Raw genomic sequence first — 16992 nt, 5'->3', positions numbered from 1 at the left:
CATATTGAGAAAATGACTACAAAGCATATGAGATCTTGAGCTTCTTAAATAGAGGCATAGAGTACAAAGCAGGAAGTTATGCTGAAAATGTATACAACTCTGGTTAGGCCCCAAGTGGAGTATTGTGTCCAGCTCTGGTCATCCTACTTTAGGAAGGATGTGACTGTCCTTGAGAGGGTGCAGAGGAGATTTACCAGAATTGTTCCAGGGATGGGGATTTTGTTACAATACTCGGTTGGAAAAGCTGGGGTTGTTCTCCCTGGAGTAATTGCGATTGAGGGAATATTTCCTAGAAGTGTATAAGATTATAAGAGAATCATAGAGAATCACAGAGCTGTTACAGCACAGATGGAGCTCATTCAGCCCATTGCATCTGCACCTGTTCTCTGAGTGAGTAGTTCACTTAGCGCCATTTCCCTGCCTTTCCCCCATAATCCTACACATTCTTCCTTTTCAGGTGTCTAAATAATTCCCTTTCGAATGTGTCAAGTGAACCTCTTTCAATCACACTCTCTGACAGTGCATTCCAGATCCTAACCACTAACTGTGTGAAAATACTTTCCTCATGTTGGCATTGCTATTTTTAAAACCAAATACATTAAATCTAAACCCATCCGTTCTTGATCGTTTGACGAGTGGGAACAGTTTTTCCCTACCTACTCTGTCCAGACCCCTCATGATTTTGAAAGCTTTAGATAAGATATAGACAAGGAAAAACTGTTCCCATTAACTGATGAAACACGGACCAGGGAACACAGATGGAAGGTTTTGGGTAAGAGATGCAGGGGGAATATGAGGAAGAGTTTTTTTACACAGTGGATGGTAATGAGCTGGAACTCATTGCCCATGAGGGTGGTGGAAGCCGAGACAATCAATGATTTAGGAACATAGGACCATAAGAGCAGGAGTAGGCCATTCAGCCCATCCAGCCTGACCTGCCATTCAATATGATCGTGGCTCATCATCCACTTCAATGCCTTTTCCCCACACTATCCTCATATCCTTTTATCTCATTGATATTTAGAAATGCATCAATCTCTGCTTTGAACATAAACAATGACTGAGTTTCCACAGCCCTCTAGGTTAGAGAATTCCAAAGATTCACAACCCTCTGAGTAGTGAAATGTTTCCTCATCTCTGTCCTAAGTGGCTTCCCACTTATTTTGAAATTGTGTCTGCTAATTCTAGATTCCCCAACCAGGGGTAACATCTTAGCTGCATCTACCCTGTCTATCTCCTAAAGTATTTTGTAGGTTTCAGTGAGATCACCTCTCATTCTTCGAAACCATAGAGAATAGTTTCCCCAATCTCTCTTCATAGGACAGTCCCGCCATCCCAGGAACAAGTCTGATGAACCATCGTTGCACTCCCTCTATGGCAATAATATCCTTCCTACGGGCGACACAGTGGCGCAGTGGTTAGCACCGTTGCCTCACAGCTCCAGGGACCTGGGTTCGATTCTGGGTACTGCCTGTGTGGAGTTTGCAAGTTCTCCCTGTGTTTGCGTGGGTTTTAGCCGGGTGCTCCGGTTTCCTCCCACATTCAAAGACTTGCAGGTGATAGGTAAATTGGCCATTGTAAATTGCCCCTAGTGTAGGGAGGTGATAGGGAATATGGGATTGCTGTAGGGTTAGTATAAATGTGTGGTTGTTGGTTGGCACAGACTCGGTGGGCCGAAGGGCCAGTTTCAGTGCTGTATCTCTAAAGTAAGGAGACTAAAACTGCGCACAATACTCCAAGTGCGGTCTAACTAAAGTTCTGTACAATTGTAGCAAGCCTTCACTACTCCTGTACTCAAATCCTCTTACGATAAAGGCTAACATGCCATTAACCTTTGTAATTGTTTGCTGCACCTGCATGTTAGCTTTCAGTGACTTATTGGCAAGGACACCCAGGACGCTTTGTACATCTACACTTTCTAATTTATCATTTAGGAAATACTCTGCACATCTATTCATCCTACCAAAGTGGATTACCTTCTATTTTTCAATATTATATTCCACCTAACATGTTCTTGCCCACTCACTAAGTCTGAACAATTCCCCTTGAAGTGGCTTTGCATCTTCCTCACTGTACACATTCCCACCTAGTTTTGTGTCAGACGCAAACTTGGAAATATTACATTTGGTCCCCACATCCAAATCATTGAAATATATTGTGAACAGCTGAGGCCCAATCTCTGATCCCTGCAGTACCCCACTAGTCATAGCATGCCAACGCGAAAATGATCCGTTTATTCCTACTCACTGTTTCCAATCTGTTAACCAATCCTTAATCCATGCCAGTATATTACCTCCTACACCATGTATTTTAATTTTGCGAAGCAAGCTCCTTTGGGGGTTCTGAAAACCTTCTGAAAATACAAGTATACTATGTCTGCCAACTCCTCTTAATCAATTCTGTTGTTATCATTCTCAAAATCTCCAACAGGTTCGTCAAACATGATTTCCCATTCATAAATCCATGTTAACTATACCCAATCAGATCATTATTATCCAAATGTCCATTTATAACATCATTTAGAATTGATTATAGCAGGTTCCCAACGATTAATGTAAGGCTAACAGCTTTGTAATTCCCTGTTTTCGCTCTCCCTCCCTTCTTATATAGTGGGTTGACATTTGCATCCTTCCAATTTGCAGGAACCGCTCCGGAATCTACAACATTTTTGAAGATGATCAGCAATGCATCCACTATCTCCATAGCTATCTCGTCAACACTCTGGGACGTAGAATATCAGGTGCTGGGGACATACCAACCTTCAGCCCCATTAATTTCTCCAATACAACCTTCTTAGTAATACTAACTTCCTTTAATTCATTGCAGTTCTGAAGAAGGGTCACTGACCTGAAACGTTAACTCTGCTTCTCTCTACACAGATGCTGCCAGAACTGCTGAGTGTTTCCAGCATTTCTTGTTTTTATTCACGATTTCCAGTATCCACATTATTTTACTTTTAATTTCCTTCAATTCATCATTCCCCCAATCCCTTGGATCTCTAATTCTGGGAGATTTCTTATATGTGTCTCGGTGAAGACAGACACAAAATAATCATTTAGCTTCTCTGCAATTTCGCTGTTCCCATTATAAATTCTACTGACACTGCCTGTGATGGACTCACATTTGTCTTAGCCAAATGTTTCCTTTTTACGTACCTGTAGAAGCTTTTTACAGTCCGTTTTTATATTTTTCCAGCTAACATTCATATTTTATTCACCCTTTCTTTATCAGTTTCTTCATTCTCCTTTGGTGTATTCTAAAATCCACCCAATTCTCAGGTTTACTACAATTTATGGCAACTTTATTGTCCTTTAATAGAGTCATAGCGTCAGAGAGAGATACAGATACGGCCCTTCGGCCCACCGAGTCTGTGCCTGCCAACAAACACCCATTTGTACTAATCTTACATTAATCCCATATGCCTTACCACATTCCCACCATTCTCCTACCACCTACCTATACTAGGGGCAATTTGCAATGGCCAATTTACCAAGCAACCTGCAAGTCTTTGGTTGTAGGAGGAAACTGAAGCACTCGGCTGAAACCTACGTGGTTACAGTAGAACTTGCAAACTCCACTTAGGCAGTACCAAGAACTGAACCCGGTTGCTGGAGCTGTGAAGCTGCAGTGCTAACCACAGTTTTAATCTTATACAATCCTTAACTTCCTTTGTTGTCCACAGTTGACTGCCTTTACTTTTGGGGTTTATGTGCCTGCAAGCAATGTATAGGTGCTGTAAACTATATTATATTTATTTAAAGACTATCGATTGCCTATGTACTATCATACCTTTCAATGTAGTTTCCCAATCCACCTCGGGCAATTTGCCCCTCATACCTTCATAACTTCTTTTGTTCAAATTTAACAACCTGGCTTAAGAGTGAACCACCTTACTTTCAAGCATAATGTAAAATTCTATCACATTATGGTAATTCATCCCTAAAGGTAACTTTACAATAAAAATATTAATTATCCCTGATTCATTACATAATACTAGATCTACAATAGCCTGTTTTCCAGTCGGTGCCTCAACATACTGCTCTAGAAAACCATCCCTAACACACTCTAGAAACTCGTCATTCATAGCATTTGTTCTCATTAGGTTACCCAGTCTATATGAGGATTGAAGTCACCCATGATGACTGTATTGCCCATGTTATATGATTCTCTCATCTCCATTAATGCCATTCCCCACAAAAACACTACTGTTTGATGGCCTACAAACAGCTTCTACCAGTGTTTACTTCCCCTTGTTGTTTCTTAGCTCCACCCAAATAGATTCCATATTTTGTTCTTCAGAACTGAGATCCTCCCTTACTAATGTACTGATACCATCCCTTATTATCAGAGCAACATTATGTCCTTTCCCTTTTTGCCTGTCCTTCCTAAAGGTCGAATCTGCTTGCGTATTCAGTTCTCAGTCTTGGTCACCCTGTAGCACATTTCCGTTATGACAATTGGATCATACTCATTTACCTCTATTTGGGCCTTTAAATCATCTACCCTGTTCTGAATACTGAGTGCATTCAGGTACAGTGCCCATAACCGTGTCTTATTGACATTCTGCATTCTAGTTGATGCTCACCTTTGTTTCACCTACCTTCGAATGTCACCTTCTACTTTTCTACCTCCTGTTACCAGCTTTACTTCCTTTCAATTTGATCCTTCCTCCCAATTTCAAAAGAAAACTGGATGGGTGCTTGAAGGAAGTGACCTTGCAGGGCTACGGGATTGAGTGGGGGAGTAAAACTGACTGAATTGCTCCACAGAGAACCAGCACGGTCTCGATGGGCCTAATGAAATCCTTCTGTGTGGTAAGTGACTCTGACTCTATCACTGTCTATGACTGAATGTTGGATATGTCTCCCATTCCTGCCGGAAAGGTCCGGATACATAAAATGTCAATGAAACTGTGACGTTAACAACCACTGACAGCTCCGTCCTCACCCTGGTCTGAGGCTCTAGTTCTCGTTTCAGGAGGTGACATAGCTCTGTGACCACCTCTTTATTGAAACAGAGTCATCTAACATACTGCTCCAGGCTTAGATGTTGGTAGGAAATGTGCTCTTGGAAAACCCGGAGTGGGTAGGGCAGAGCCCCCTCCTCCTCCCCCGTTACAGAACTTCCTCTCTCTGCAGCTTCTGCTCCATTTGTTGGTGATGTTACAGAGCCAGAGACACTGCAACTACAGTCCCCATACCTCGTCCAGCGTTGGGGCACAAAATCCTCTGTCCTCCCTGAATTTTTGCAGCAGCTCACAACACAACCTCCAGGAAACCATCCACAGCACCTTCCACTAACTTTACAAGAGCAGAAGTAAGTCAAAAGCCTATAAGTTGCATGCCTGGTCCGTTTAAATAACACTAGAGGGGGTTCCTGCTGCTGCTGCTGAATGTATGTTCAGCCGAGAGTGACTAACACAGGGGTCAGTGAACATGTACAGACCAAGTTTCAAAGACGTACATCAAAGCTGTTGGAATGGTACATTGACATCAAATTCAAAACCATCCTCAAATGAGCAACACATACATGGAACGATTGACCTAGAGCCCTGCCCAGCGTGGGGCATTGTGCAGGCCACAGTAGAAGTGCCCATCTGTGCAAATCACACTAACAGCACATACATGGTGCTATTGACCTAGAGCCCTGCATCAAAGCTGCTGGAATAGCAGTTTGACATGACATTCCACAACTCCTCGTGCTACTGGTGCACACAATGTACACCCGGGCGAGAGTACTGCACAGCATGGGACAGTGTGCAGGCCACACCGGAAATGGCTGGGAGCTCAGCTCATACCCTTTTATAGATCCAGGTTTCCACAATGTGGGCAACAGTGCTGCTGTAAGAGCTGAAAATCACCACCAAGAAGAGGTAGAGAGGGAAGGAAATTCACTTTAAAAGGGGACATGGAAATAGACTTGATGGAAGATTTTCAAGAATATGGGAATGGACAGGCGAATGGGACTAATTAGATGGGTGAGGCCATGGAGGGATTCAAACACAAGAATGAGAATATTAAAATTAAGGGTGTTGCCAGACCGGGAGCCAATGTAGATCAGTGAGCACAGTTGTGATGGGTGATCGGGATTTGGTGTGAGTTAGAACACAGGCAGCAGAGTTCTGGATGGGCTGTGGTTTATAGAAGTTTATAACTGGGAGGGTGACCTGGATACAATTTGGAAAAATCAAGTGAATAAAGGCACAGATGAGGGTTTATGCAGCAGATGGGCTGAGGCAGAGGTTGTGATCAGTGATAGTACAGAGGTGGTAATAGGCAGGGTTGGTGATGTAGGGAATATGGAGTTGAATTCAGCTCAGGTATAAATGGAACACAGATGTTGTAAACAGCCTCGGATATTGGGCAGGGTGGGGTAGGTGATTCACGGATAGGAGATGGAGTTTGTGATGAAGACCAATGGCACTGGTTTCAGTCTTCCCAATATTTACATTACAGAAGAGTATTTCAGTGAAACAGGGTTGACAGATCACCTAGCGGGAAATAGAGACGTATCAGGAGCAAAGACAGGACCGAAGATGAAAGATGAATTTACAAGAACTGTAATACAATTAGCAATGGGTTGACAGCTAATAGCTGGAGGTAGAGATTCACCAGCAACAGTAGCAGCAGCAAGAAGGGCAGAGTAAATTACAGGAGCAGTAATGCAATTAAACATGGTTTATAGAATTAATAGCTGTATTGAGAGACTTACCAGGGACGCCAACAATAGCCAGGATGGGATAGTAAATATATTGAATTATCTCAAGTGCATACAGGATCCGATCGTCTAATGAGTACCAATCATAATATGTAGAAAGATAGTAAAGATCCGAGGAGAAACTCCTGTCCATTGTTGTAACATTCCAATCTATTGTTCTCAGATTCTGACCCATTATTGCCACATTCCAATCTACTGTTCTCAGATTCTGATCTATCCCTTCCCTCTCTCTGGAGCCACTGATCCTTGTCAGTGCCGAGCGTGATGTTCCCTTTGACGCTATGTGATAACACATTGAAAGAATCCCTTATTAATAGAAAAGGAAAACCCTCCAGTGACACAATTAGGGCCCATGGAGACTGACATTAATTACAGTTACTGAAGAAATAGGTTTAGTTAACCCTTTTCATTTCAACACCTTTTGTACCACAATCAACGATAACATTTGCCCAGTCTGAATGGGATGTATGAGGATTGCTGAGGGAGGGAAAAATGAGAATAGCGGATGCACAGGCCAGAATCTTGGATATGTGTGTCGTGGCAGAGGACTGGAGGGTTGTCAATGTTGCACCCTGACTAAAAAAGGAGAGGTGGAGTAAACTCTATATTTACTGTCACTGATGGGGCAATTTCTAGAGTTCACATCCCAGGACAAACGTATTTGATGCTGGAGAAAAGAAAAAAAAGCATGGACAACAAATGGCCAGCAGGAAGTATATGGTAAGACAAGTCATGTCTAGTAAATGTCAACAACAACAACTTATATTTATATAGTGCCTTTAATGTAATAAAACATCTCAAGATGCTTCACAGGAGCATTATGAAGCAACGTATGACACAGAGACACAACAGGAGATATGAGGTCAGATGACCAACAGCTTGGTCAAAGAGGAAGTTTTTATGTAGTATCTTAAGGGAGGAATGTGATGTAGCGTGTCAGTGAAAGTGGGATGCTGGCAATCTCACCGAACTAGTAATCTAGAGGCGCAGGCTCATTCCCTGGGGACATGGGTTCAAAGCCCACCATAACTGATGGTGGAATTTAAAATTCAATTATGTAATGCATTCAATTGATGAATAAAAAGCTGGAATTGAAATCTGGACTTAATAATGTTACTATGAAGCCATCATCGATTTTTATAACAATCTATCTGGTTCACTAATGTCCTTTAGGGAAGGAGATCTACCATCCTTATCTGTTCTGGTCTCCATTTAACTCAATGTGGTTCACTTTTAACTGTCCTCTGAAATAGTCTAGCAAGCCACTCAGTGTCAAGAATAATTATGGATGGACAATAAAGATGTAGGAATGGTATTCCAGAGATTTTCATAAGGGTCGTTAACTCGTCTAGGACATAACTCTGGAGACAGGTCTTTGTGTCTACATTCCTGGCAATGATAATGTGAAGCCTCATGTCCACATATATAAACAAATGTTGTTTATAAACTGTCTCGGACATAACTCTGGACACAGGTCTTTGTGTCTACATTCCTGGCAATGATAATGTGAAGCCTCATGTCCACATATATAAACAAATGTTGTTTATAAACTGTCTCGGACATAACTCTGGACACAGGTCTTTGTGCCTACATTCCTGGCAATGATAATGTGAAGCCTCATGTCCACATATATAAACAAATGTTGTTTATAAACTGTCTCGGACATAACTCTGGACACAGGTATTTGTGCCTACATTCCTGGCAATGATAATGTGAAGCCTCATGTCCACATATATAAACAAATGTTGTTTATAAACTGTCTCGGACATAACTCTGGACACAGGTCTTTGTGTCTACATTCCTGGCAATGATAATGTGAAGCCTCATGTCCACATATATAAACAAATGTTGTTTATAAACTGTCTAGGACATAACTCTGGACAGAGGTCTTTGTGTCTACATTCCTGGCAATGATAATGTGAAGCCTCATGTCCACATATATAAACAAATGTTGTTTATAAACTGTCTAGGACATAACTCTGGACACAGGTCTTTGTGTCTACATTCCTGGCAATGATAATGTGAAGCCTCATGTCCACATATATAAACAAATGTTGTTTATAAACTGTCATCTTTTTGATTGGTTACTCTATGGTTCAAACATGAGAATTACAAGAAAGAATGAGACAGCACTCAAAGCTCAAATTAAACACCAATGACTCTACTAGATTCAGTAGGAATACTACTAGTTTACAATTATACAAAATACCCATTCACAATGTACCGGTGAACAATACACCCATTAGTCACAAACATGTTGCAAAGAGTCATGCATACATGATAACCCAGTGAGCATTTCCCTCCCTGCTAATCGTTCTGTCGCTGACCAATCTCCTCGACCTTATCACAGAATCACTATTTCCAATGATTTTGCACCTTTCATATCAAGGTGGGCTGAATGTTTCACTGACAAGATCACACTGTCCTATCAAAATCCACCGTAGGCTACAATTGTCCAATGAGATGTCTAATTCTTTGTTCAGACGATGATATGAGATACTGCCTTGATGGTGAGCATGTGTTTACATTTCCTTCAGTAATTTCATCACCCCTTGTGGATGTTACAGATGCATCAGGATTGTTAACAGAACAAAAAATAGCAGATTTCATTCCTGGTCACAGACACATTTTGAACCACAGGACAATTAAACAATGCAAATCCCTTACATTCCTGACGTCTTACAAACTGCTACTTCGAGAATTTCTAGTTTATTTGCATTTCAAAACAAGACATTGTAAAGGAATTCATAGAGTCAAGGCAGCTGGAATCTAGAGGCCCCTCCCCCCCCACCCCCCACTGAACGACAATGACAATGACTTAAACCAGGCTCAAAGTACCATCATGGAAGGGTAGTAAGTTAATGACTGACCAATCAAATGAACAGAAATGGCCTTTTACCTAATATGGAACAGAACCAAGCTGGGAAATGTGTATAAATTAAGAGCTTGTAAGACCCCAAAAGCGCACATCATCATCAGGAAGAAGACAGAAGATAGACTCCAATGAAGAGACAAGGTTCCACAGTTAACCGGAGGTTGAGCACCGGGTGTTCCATTGTGAACACAACTGCTGACCACTTCCCTTTGCTCAGTATCACCATGTTCTGCTTATTGTGCAGAACTTCATTCAGTCTGTGAAGCTTGTGAAAACAGCCTTGTATCCATGCAGTTTTATAACTAGTCTGAGCTGCAAGTCCCTTTTAGATCTGATCTCCCAACATAGACTGTCATTGTACTTGACCTAAGTCTGACAATTACATTAAATCAAACCCCAGATCTTACAAGTGGAGCTGAAACCCGGGACTTTGACTACAATGCAAACCGAGGCTGTTGTAGCAAAGTTTTGCAAACATAGGAATATTCGTTTGACCAGTGAAAATTCTTGCAGGGATAAACTCTTTTGAGGGGCAGACGATTATACTGACCCAGTGATGTCTCTTTAAATACACATTATGTCACAAAAAGACAATGGGAAGAAGGGTCTCTGGGAAACATATGAGGAAGAGTTAAGCACTAAGTGTAATATGGACAATATCCAGTCCCTGTTAGGAGACTGTCGATGGAAGCATGCACACGTTCCTTTTAAAATATAGTGAAGTTTATCCAGGTACACGTCTTGGCTAAACATCAGAAGGGTGAAAAGACTTTAAATCTGACTCCATATCCAGCATCACACCGTGCACAGTGCGATGAAGAAGTGTGAGAGTCACAGGTGAGAGAAATGGTAGCTCAAAGTGAACAGACCCAGCAGCAGCAGCAGACACAGCTACATGAGTTACACAATAAGCTAGTGTACTTTGATGTCACTATACAACAACAGACACTTAATGCAGGACAGGCTTGTGCAGTTCAGCAGCAGTTAGAGTTAGCAGAGAAACATATTGTTACTGTTACACAGGATAATGTCCAGTTGACCCAGAAGTTAGAGGATTCTAGAGGTGTCCTTAGGGAGTTACAGGAGTGACCCCACCGGAAGACAGAGCATGCACAGTGCAGGTCCAACTTTCAGTGATTGCAAACCCAGAGGGAAAGCAGCTCCCAGGCGGGTGTAGCAGCCGTCACAAAAAGCAGAGTATCACACAGGTGGTACTAAAACTGAGCAGGAGGCCTCAGATGTGGACAATGTTGGAGCGGGAGAACGTTTACCAATCTGTCCCGTTAAGGTAACCTCCTTGACAGGCTGTCCCGTTAATGTGGTGACAACACCGAATGGAACAGTCTGTTACTCTCAATCCCACCAAATCACGTGTGAGATTGAGATATAAAAGGAAAGGAAATCTTTCGGAGCCACAGTAAGGCTGAAACAATCTCTGAAGAGAACAGGAGGATAAGCTTGTGTTTGAGTAAGTGGGTCTGTTTTTGTATTTGAAGTTTCCTGTTTGATTTCTGTGTCTGTCTCAGCCAGTGTCTATTACGGTCAGTTACGTCTGGTCCTGCATGCTGTCTGAAAGTAGCTGGTTGTTTAACATGTGTGTATCATTACATTTTAAACTGGTGTGAGTGGGGAGGACAAAAATTTTGATAACATGGATGTTGGAGTGTTAAATAGCAATTGCTTTCAGCTGGGAAGGAGACAGAGAGAAAGAGAGACACAGAGAGAGAGAGAGTGAGAGAGGGAGTGAGTGAGTGAGAGAGAGAGAGAGAGGTGTTCCTCCAGGGGGCATAATGAGTAATGACACTCAGGGACAGAGGAAATGTGAGCTCTGGCACTTTGATTGTTCCTGTAGGTAAAAACCTTGAAAACCCTCTTTCCACCTCCTGCCGCTATGGGTGTGGATGACACGGACTGAAGTTCCTGTGTTTAACCGGGATCTATTCAGAATCTGGCACACTTGAGGCCTTCCACCATCGGTGGATACCGCAGGGGCTGGGATACAAAGAAAAAAGATGCATCAGTAATGCCGAGAATGGCATTTTAATTTGAGCATTTGGTTTATTTATCTATTTTAATAAAATTATTTTAAAATTTATATAAAGGGGACCTGGGGAATAAAGTCCCCATCGACAAAAATACAAAAGGGGCCTGAGGTATAAAGGCCAGCTTTAAAACAAACGGGGTTAGATCCAGAGTAAATCTCCCTCTACACAGTGGAGGGTTTGGAGGTAGAAACAGAGATGTCTAATGAGACCGAGGTCTCTGAACCTCCTCACCTCTCCATGAATAAGAGAAGGAGGCGTCCCTTCACTGCAGATTGCCGAGAGGAACAGGGTCTGTCTCCTGGTTGGTCCTCGGACTCCCCACGCTACCAGTACCATTGGAGCTCGAGGCCTAAGTTACAGCTTTTTATCCCACAAAATGGAGTGGGTACAGAAGCCTCTGTACCTTTCACAACACGCGAGGTTGGGGGGGTGGGGGCGGGAGTGGTGAAGCTCCCCTCCCCTGATGGGGGAGACTGTGGATCCACCAGGAGAAAACATTCCATCTCCCACTGGGTCCGGTGTCCTGGGTGGGGCTGAGACCTGTGAGGGTCAACGCTCTCGGCCACCTGTTCCTGCCATCCAGGATGGATCCGCCCTGGAGGTTGATTTGAATAATGTTAACAGTGCCCTGTCTGCTGGTATTGTGGCGCTGGCAGGGTGGGAGATGGCCTCCTCTCTTTTCCTCGGGTCCCGCTTCGGCTGGATTTCCAGTGTCGAGACACAACTGCCTCCTCCTAGGCTGATCACAAGCCCGGGGACGGAGGGGGAGAGGGTGTCCTGAACCACAGGCACTCATATACCTAGTTTCCCCAGAGGAATCTAGGAATGACTCCGCCACCATCGATCCTGCGGGTGTGATCATGAGGGAGGTGAGACTAGCTGTCGTGGCCTGGATTTCCACTCCACAGAGTGTGGTGGATGTGTAGGCCACGGGCGGTGACGGCACGGAGGAGGATGGGGACTCGGTGTGGGGCACGGAGGACGACCTTGAATCCATTGCCATTGAGGTGGTGGACTCCCTCATGCCTCCTACCGAGTCTCCTCTCATGCCCATTGCAGAACTCCGGAACTTCATTGCTGCTTGCAGGGATTGTCACAATAAAGTTCAGATGGCCCTTGACCAGTGTGTGGAGCTGGCGCTGATCATCAGGTCTGTCCGTCTTGCCCTCAAGGTGGGTGGTAAATGTGAAAAAGATCGTGCGATGTCTGTTCAATGTGTCCTCTCTGGATTGCTGGGGGAGTGCAAGGCGATGAGCAGTTCCACTCTCTCCACACAGTAATGTATTGGTGACAGGATGGTGGTACTGTTGACATGAAGATATCCATAGCCAGACTCAACATCAACAGGAGCAGGGGGCGTCTCTCAGCCGTTTTCACAATCTCACAGTCCTCAGGGAAGGGAGATATGTGATGAGCTTTCTGCAGGAAACCCACATTGGGAGACGATGCTACCTGGCTCCTGGAGCGGCAGGGTGACTTGATGGATCAACTCCCTCGACTTGGTGGTCGCCTGGTGGAATCTCCATCCCAACTCCAGTGCCCTCATCAGGAGGCCTCAGGAGGAGAGTTCCGAATTGACCGACTCTACATTTCACAGACATACGCCTCCTGCATCTTGGTGGCCTTCATGTGGCTGGTGCCGTGCTCAGACTACCACCTTGTGTGGGCGGAGTTAACTCCACTCTGCACACGGGAGGGTACCGTGTACTGGCACTTTTTACAACTGGCTGCTGGAGGACGAGCGATTCCATGACTCATTCCGTCGATCTGGGCCGGCTGGAGAAGGAAGCAGGGGGGCGTCCTCTCCCTGAGTCTATGGCGGGATGTGGCAAGCCTCACATCCATGTCTTCTGTCAGAAGTAAGCAAAGGGGTCGACCAAGAGGCGGGAAACCGAGAATGGCGCCTAGAGAGGGAGGTGCTCGACTTGGAGTCCCATCTCAATCAGGCCATCACAGACCCCACGCTGTGACAGGTGTGAAAAGAGAAGAAGGGCGCGCTGAGGGACCTGCAATTCATATCGTCCCGAGGCGCATATTTAAGGTCGCAGATCCAGATCCTGGAAGATTTGGACTGGAAGATTTCCTGTTTCTTCTACTCACTGGAAAAATGGCCGGGGGTCCATAAGCAGCTCGTTGAGCTGCTGGCTGATGACGGATCCTCCATCACAGATCCGGAGGGAATGGGCTTCCTGGACCGTACCTATTACAGTGTGTTGTTTTCTCTGAACCCCTCCAGCGAGGACACGTGCAGAGTTTTATAGGAGGACCTGCCAAAGGATTGGAGTCTCCGCTCACATTGGCGGAGCTGTACGGTGCCCTCCACCAGTTCTCAAGGAGCAAATCGCTGTGGCAGGATGAGCTGACCGTGGAGTTTGGCAGCGTGTTCCTGGACGTCCTGGGGGACAAATACATGCGGGTCCTGGGGGAAAGCCTGGCGACCCGTGAGGTGCCCCTCTCGTGGCACAGGGCGGTTGTCATCCTGTTGCTGAAGAGGGGTGATCTCTGCTTGCTTACGAACTGGCGTCTGGTCTCCCTCCTTAACACGGATTATAAGATCTACCCCGTCCAGGAATTCCCAACACAAAGAGAGAAGCATCTCGAGAGACACTGTAACTACAGTCCCCAAACCTCGTCCAGAGTTGGGTCACCAAATCCTCTGTCCTCCCTGAATGTTTGCAGCAGCTCACAACACAGCCTCCAGAAAACCATCCACAGCACCTCCACCAACTTTATAATAGCAGATGTAAGTCAAAAGCCCCTCACCTTTAAGCTGGATGCCTGGTCATTTTCAATAGCACTAGAGGGGGTTCCTTGTGCTGCTGAATGTATGTTCAGCTGAGAGAGACTGACACAGACAGTCAGTGGATAAGCACAGACCAAGTTTGAAAGACGTATATCAAAGCTGCCGGAATGGCTGATTGACACCATATTCAGACCCCTCCTCATGCTACAGACACACACACACGTTACACCCACGCTAGCACCCCGGCCAGCCTGGGTGTCCTGTACAATGTACTGGATGTGACCGGCAGTGCAGCTCACACCATGTTATGGATCCAAACATCCACAGCACCAGTGGAGCTGGAGAGATGAAATGTGTGGTCAGTTTCAGGAATATTGGAAATGGACAGGGGATTGGGATAATCAGAGGGGTGAGGCCATGGAGGGATTTGATCATACGAGTGGGAATATTAAAATTGAGGTGTTACTGGACTAAGAGACAATGTAGGCCAGTGAGCACAGGGATGTTGGGTGAACAGAATTTGGTGTAAATTAGAAGAATGCAGCAGAGTTTTGGATGACCACAAGGTTACAGAGAGTAGAATGTGGGAGAGCAGCCAGGAGTGTGTTAGAATAGTCAAGTCTCGAGGTAACAAAGGCATGAATGAGGGTTTCAGCAAAAGATGAGACCATCCAGTGTCTACACCTGTCCACCTCAAAGACTGCCCTGTGTCCTATCCTCAGGCTGGTGGGGTATCAATGGACCCTCATCCAGTGTCTACCCCTGTCCATCTCAAAGACTGCCCTGTGTCCTATCCTCAGGCTGGTGGGGTATCAATGGACCCTCATCCAGTGTCTACCCCTGTCCACCTCAAAGACTGCCCTGTGTCCAATCCTCAGGCTGGTGGGGTATCAATGGACCCTCATCCAGTGTCTACCCCTATCCATCTCAAAGACTGCCCTGTGTCCTATCCTCAGACTGGTGGGGTATCAATGGACCATCATCCAGTGTCTACCGCTGTCCATCTCAAAGACTGCCCTGTGTCCTATTCTCAGGCTGGTGGGGTATCAATGGACCCTCATCCAGTGTCTACCCCTGTCCATCTCAAAGACTGCCCTGTGTCCTAACCTCAGACTGGTGGGGTATCAGCGGACCCTCATCCAGTGTCTACCCCTGTCCATCTCAAAGACTGCCCTGTGTCCTATCCTCAGGCTGGTGGGGTATCAGTGGACCCTCATCCAGTGTCTACCCCTGGCCATCTCAAAGACTGCCCTGTGTCCTATCCTCAGGCTGATAGGGTATCAGTGGACCCTCATCCCTCGATTTGCAGAGACTGTGCCTCCTCTTTATGAACTACCTAATGATGGCGATGACCAGGTTTAACCCGGTTGGACTGAAGAGATCACGGAAGCAGTAACACATTTGAAGAAATCTATCACACAACGTGTCTCATCTCACCTAACCCTGACAATACTTTCCACATTGAGTTGGGGGACACAGTGAAAAGCCTGACTGCTGACCTATGTAGAGAAAACCAGGAGAAACTACTCCCTATTGTGAATGATCCAGAATTGTGAGTGGGTCTGAACTGATTTACTCAGTTTGTGAAGGACATTTATTAACCACGTTCTGGGGCATCAAACATTTCACTTACATCACGGGGTTCAACAGGGTGATACTGCCCAGTCCATTATAAACTTTCCCATTACAGGAAAGCAGTAATAATAGTATTCCGCTGTCAGAGAGTCGTGGTCATTTCAGCAGGGAATGAGGCCATTCGGCCCATCGAGTCCATGCCAGCTCTTTGTAGATAAATCCAGTCAGTCTCATTCCCCAGCTCTGTCTCCATGTTCCTGCAAGTTTATTTCCCTCAATTGTTCACCCAATATCCTTCTGAAATCATTCACCATCTCTGTTTCCACCACCCTCGTAGGCAGTGATTTCTAGGCCTTTCCCACTCGCTGTGTAAAAATGTTGTACCTCACATCCTCCGTATCACTTGTCCACAACCTGAACTCTAGTGCTTGCACCATTAACTCATGGGAACATATTTTCCTGTCTACATTATCCAAACATGTTACCATCTTATATACCTCTATCAAATCTCCTCTTAATCTCCTGTACTCCATGGAAAACAATCCCAGCTTTTCCAAACTAACCTTGTAGCTGAAATCCTCCATCCCTGGAACCATTCTGGAAAATCTCCTCTACACCCTGTCAAGGACCCTCAGATCCTTCCTAAAGTGTGGTGAACAGAACTGGATGCAGTCCTCCAGTTGGGGCATAACGAGAGCTTCATAAAGTTACAGCATGACTTTACTTATTCTGTACTCACTACCTCTATTTACGAATCCAAAGATCTCATATGCTTTACGAACGACTCTCTTAATATGTCCTGCCACCTTTAAGTATCTATGTACATCAAACCTATGTCCTTCTGCCTCTGCACACTCTTGAGAAGTGTACCACACTCTTGAGAACTGTGCCATTAAGTGTACACTGCCTCAACCTGTTGCTTCTGATAAAATGTATCACCTCACACTTGTCTATATTAAATTCTATCTGCCTCTTGGCTGCTCGTTCTGCTAGCGTATCTATGTCCTGTTACATTGATCGGTATCAACCTCACTGTC

The sequence above is a fragment of the Heterodontus francisci genome, unplaced genomic scaffold, assembly GCF_036365525.1.
Source record: "Heterodontus francisci isolate sHetFra1 unplaced genomic scaffold, sHetFra1.hap1 HAP1_SCAFFOLD_186, whole genome shotgun sequence".
Taxonomy (NCBI): Eukaryota; Metazoa; Chordata; class Chondrichthyes; order Heterodontiformes; family Heterodontidae; genus Heterodontus; species Heterodontus francisci.
This window is presented reverse-complemented; position numbering follows the sequence as displayed.